This window comes from Anguilla rostrata, chromosome 8 (assembly GCF_018555375.3).
Source record: "Anguilla rostrata isolate EN2019 chromosome 8, ASM1855537v3, whole genome shotgun sequence".
In the NCBI taxonomy this organism is placed as follows: Eukaryota; Metazoa; Chordata; class Actinopteri; order Anguilliformes; family Anguillidae; genus Anguilla; species Anguilla rostrata.
This window is the reverse complement of record NC_057940.1, coordinates 37994464-37999146: the sequence shown is the minus strand read 5'-3', so window position 1 is coordinate 37999146 and position 4683 is coordinate 37994464.

The following is a 4683-nucleotide window of genomic DNA, read 5'->3' as shown; positions in this document are numbered from 1 at the left end:
TTTTTACGCGTTTCTGAACTTTTCGCGGTGTGCTCCGTCGTCACAAAACCGACCGCTTGTCGAGCCAAAAATGAAACGGAGAGGAAGAAAAAGGCGTGACCGGATCGCTTGAGTTTCCGTCGAACGGTTTGGAAAGGGGAGATCTCGCGAGCACCAGTGAGGAGCCGGAACTAATTACCTCAGAAAACACAACGGCGATCGCAGTTAGAGTTTAAAAATGGCATTCATAGTTGTACAGGCTGGTTGTTCTGTCAGGTACGAACAGGCTTATACGCTATGGGTGCCAAGCCAATCTTGGCAGTAGTTCAGCAGCCTCAGACTTGCATTGTTGCCCTCACCCAGTGACACAAGTCTACCCTTGGGTAGAACTGGCGTGCAGTTATCCAGCTATGGTACTGTGTGTAAATAACAGGTCATTACAATCAAGGACATTTTAGCAGATGTCAATTATTTTAAAATATGTTAATCACTCATACTGAGCAAATAAATCCAGTAGTGTGCCCTCCCTGTACTGACCCGACAACGAACGTAGGTTGATACAGTTCCCACTACTGAGCAAACTGCTGTTACCATTATTTTTTTATGTTTACAAATTCAAACGTGCTGTTGAATTCAGGGGGTTCATTGGTTTTTCCTCCAGCAAATTGGAAAACCTAGCGTGTGTTTTTGTGTGGAATTCACCAAGCGCCAGTCTGCCTTGTGAAGCCTAAGAATTTGGTGGGTGCCTGTTACATAGTGGGTCCAAACAATGTCCCAAGATAAAACTTATGTGTGACAAACTGATATTTGTCACATAGTTTTGTGCATTATCAGGTCACAAGCTCATTCTGATGTAAGGCAGGGGGTGAGTCATATTGAAGCTGTAATGACACATCTGCTCCCCCTTGTGGCTGCAGTGTAGTATTGTTTTGTCAGAAAAAACCGTTCGTCACAGGAGGAGCGATTCAGAGGGACCGGTAGTAGGTAATCTCCATCAGCCAAAGCCTGTGTGATTTAGTGTCGCTGTCCCATGGTTAACATTTCAAAGCAAACGTTCACCAGCCTTTCCCTCGAAATCCTCTTTCTCTGTGCACACCAAGCTTTCACAAGTCTGGCCTGTATCACTTGGGTATTTGGGTACCCTTTCCAAAATTATGGTATCTTCTGGTGCACTCTTAATGTGCAGTTATAAAATGGCAAGTTTTGTCCTAAGGATGCTTGTGGTCAGAAATGCTTTTGGCGCACTTGCTGGATGAGGATTTAAATGTTTGAATGTCGTTATTGTACAACATGCAGAGACCTCAGTTTTGTTTTATTTGTTAAATCTGATGCTGAAGTGTACACTTGAGAGAGTGTGTTGTTTAGTTTTGGGCGATGCCTCAGGTTCGTAAGGTAACCGCACACTGAACCCAAACCCGAAAGCTGAGCCCTGCTCGTTTCTCCAGGGCCCATGTTTTTCACGACGTTGCAACGTTTGGTTGTCATAGCTTTTGCTCGCTTGCTCGTTCCTTTGCTTTTTTTCCTCCCCTTTTGAAGAATGTACGCAGTCCAGGATTTCTGTATAAGGTCAACCATTGTTATTCCCAGCCATGTCATTTCAGAATGAAAAGTTCTCATCCCCTGTGTCAGGCAAGTAGCAAATGATGGAAAGTAGAGAGACCTGCACACACTTAAGTGCTCTCACACACCTGGTTGTAATGAATTTGGTCAGTGGGGCATTTGTCTGCTTGTAGCAGTTTTTCGTTTTTATGATTTCCTGCCATGCAGAGTTTTGAATGAAATTGCTCTGCTTGCAAAGATGGGGTTACTTTACTCTTCAGTTCTAATTATTGGTGTTCAGTTGCATCTGGTGAAGGTTTGAGAAAGCAAGCTGGTGTTCATCGGAGACCAGCCAGGTGGGAAATATGCAATATTTAAAAAGGGACCCTTAAATGGCTTGTGCAAAAGTCTAATATACATTTTTTTTTTCTTTAAGCAAATATGGTTCCCTTATAATTGTTCTGGATTTTCCTTGTACAATGTTACAGCTGCTCAAAGTTAATAGTTTTTTTTTTTTTGTTACTTGCAATACTATCAGTTTGTTCATTTAAAAAAAAAACTATCAGTGCAAGTTGTGCAATTGGAATTATACTGTTTCTTATGCAACAGTTATATAATTTAGGATTTAGAATTTAGGCTTCTTTGTGTACAAGAAGTTAGACTAATGTAGTTATCTCTAGCGGCATCTGACTGCAGGCTGCAGGAGGGTGGGGCTTCATGTCAAACCCCACCCTTTAACATCCTATCCCCAGTCCAATCCAGAACTTTGAAACGCGGAATGGTTTTTAACCAATCGCTTGCGTCGATGGGTGGGGTTGGATGTCAAACCCCGCCCATCAGCATTCAGCCCCGCCCCTCTCTCTCACACCTGCAGTCAGATTAACTCGTCCGTAGCTGGAGAAAGAGCCCTAAATGGCTTTACCACAGAGGGGGGCAGCTGCACCCCCGTCTTCAGATCTTAAACGGACAGCTGGAATCCTGCGGCTCCTCCGCCTGTCGCCGTGGACCAGAAGCCGCTGGGCCGAGAGGCCCGGCGCCCAGGCTTAGCGACCTCGGGCACGGGCAGCTCCTACTTGAACGCCGCCGTTTGGTGGCAGATGCCGAATGCAGCGGCGGGGCCAGTAACGCTGCACTGCTTTGACCCGGCCGGGCGCGGCCGCAGAGCCCTTCTCTCAGGGCGCTCTCGCACCGTCGGCCGAGGCGCGGCACCGCACCGCTGTCCTGTCAGGAGGACACGAAAGGAACGCCTTCAGTAAACGTGCCTTACATCTTAACCAGCCGTCGTAATTTCGCAAGGAAATGCGTGATCTCCAATGTGGGCGCATGTTCCAGTGTATGCTGTTCACCTGCGTGTTTTGTGTGTACTCTGTTCTGCAGAACGTAGACTTCTACCTCCCAATGTCCAGAAATCCTTTGTCATACCGCTGTTTTCAACACTCCCACCATTCCGGCACCATCCGTCTCTTCTGCTGTTACGAACTCGTGCTGCGGCATGTGCTTTCTGAAATGCCATGCTTCTGTGGATACTTTGTTTCTCTGTTTGTTTTGTGAGGAATCGTGTACATGCCAAATGACAATAAATTTAATCATATACAAAGCAACAAAAATGTGTTCATTGCAGTGTAATGTGATGATTGGCCACCTGAGGGCAGCAGAGTCGTTGGTCATGCTTTATTTAAAATGACGTAAAAATGGCTGTTTTATATATTATGAATTTTTTAGGGGTCCTACAAAGTAGGAACCCTATTGTTTTCATTGGTATTATTATTATTATTATTATTATTATCGTATTATTATTATTTTCCTGGACTTGGTCAAATAACTCAAAAGGTCCTTGACCAAAAATGATATAAATTACCAGGTCGAAACAAGACACCATGATTAACTATGCCAGAAAGAATGACCATAATTTGTCCATAGGTGACGCTACAGTAACCGATTCAAAACGCAAATTTCAAAACACAGGCATTTCCACCCCGTTTGATGAAAATTTATGAAACCAGGTGTACTTGTGTCATTCCTCATGAGGAAGAAATATGCCTAAAGAAACCATAAAGTCCGCCATGTCTCCCTATAGAGTGTTAACAGCTAAGAGATCCATTCCAAGATGGCGGAGAAACTTGGTATAAAAAAAAAAAAAAGAAAAATAGGCCACAAATTTCAAGTGCTTTCAAGTAATTTTTACAACAATAATCTAGGGACTTGAAACAGACTGGGCATGAAGAGGGTACTACCATGTTGTACCATATCGGCGCAGTTGCAGATATCCCAAAAAATAAGAAAATTACAGGCATTTGAAATTTGACCATTTTGGCGGAATGCTAATGCTAATACAACGCTTTAAAACTAATCTTCTCATGAACGTTTTACCTGATTCCATCGCATCGTGTACTCTTGGGTATTCTCTCCATCAAGGGTGATAAGGACAAGCTGTTTCGTTAAAAACTGCGTGATTTGTGGCGTGACAAAGTTAGCACTTTATGCTAATGCACATTCATAGTTCAAAGTAATGTTTCTCATGAACCGGAAGTTGGATCGTCTCATGCAGAGGTATGTAGATTGTCCAAAATCCTGAAATCTATGCCGCTTGGACTCTTTTCTCCTTCGCCTAGTATTTACCCGGCTTGGACATGTTCGTAGGGCCCCGCATTGCTGCTTGCAGCTATATTTCCATTCATCTGTTTAAAAGCAAAAAAACAAAACAAAAAAAAAACAGTTCTGCACCCTATCAGGTTTTGGCAGTTATGCATCGTGTATATGTGTGTGTAAGGGTAGGTTGGAGAGACCTTGGACACTACTAGAGGAACTCCTTTCAGAAGGTGAAGAGGTTTTCCCTGTGTGCGTGTGTCTCCTTGCGCTTTGTATGTATATAGTTCTGTGTGGGTGTGTGGTCTTTGTGCGTATTTGACTGTGAGAACGCTTGATATACGCGTTTCATGTGTGAGTATTTCTGTGAGTTTGTGTGTGTGTGTGTGTGTTTGTGCGCATGTGGGTGTGTGTGTGTGTTTGTACGCGTGTGGGTGCGTGTGTTTGTGCGCGTGTGTGCGTGCTCGTACGTACGCGCTCGCTCTCCTCCGCATCGCCGGCAGGAGATCACGTTTCACTTAGTGGTCGGCGGCTCGGGTGCTGCCGTGGGCCAATGGGAGCGGCGGCCCTGGGGGAGGC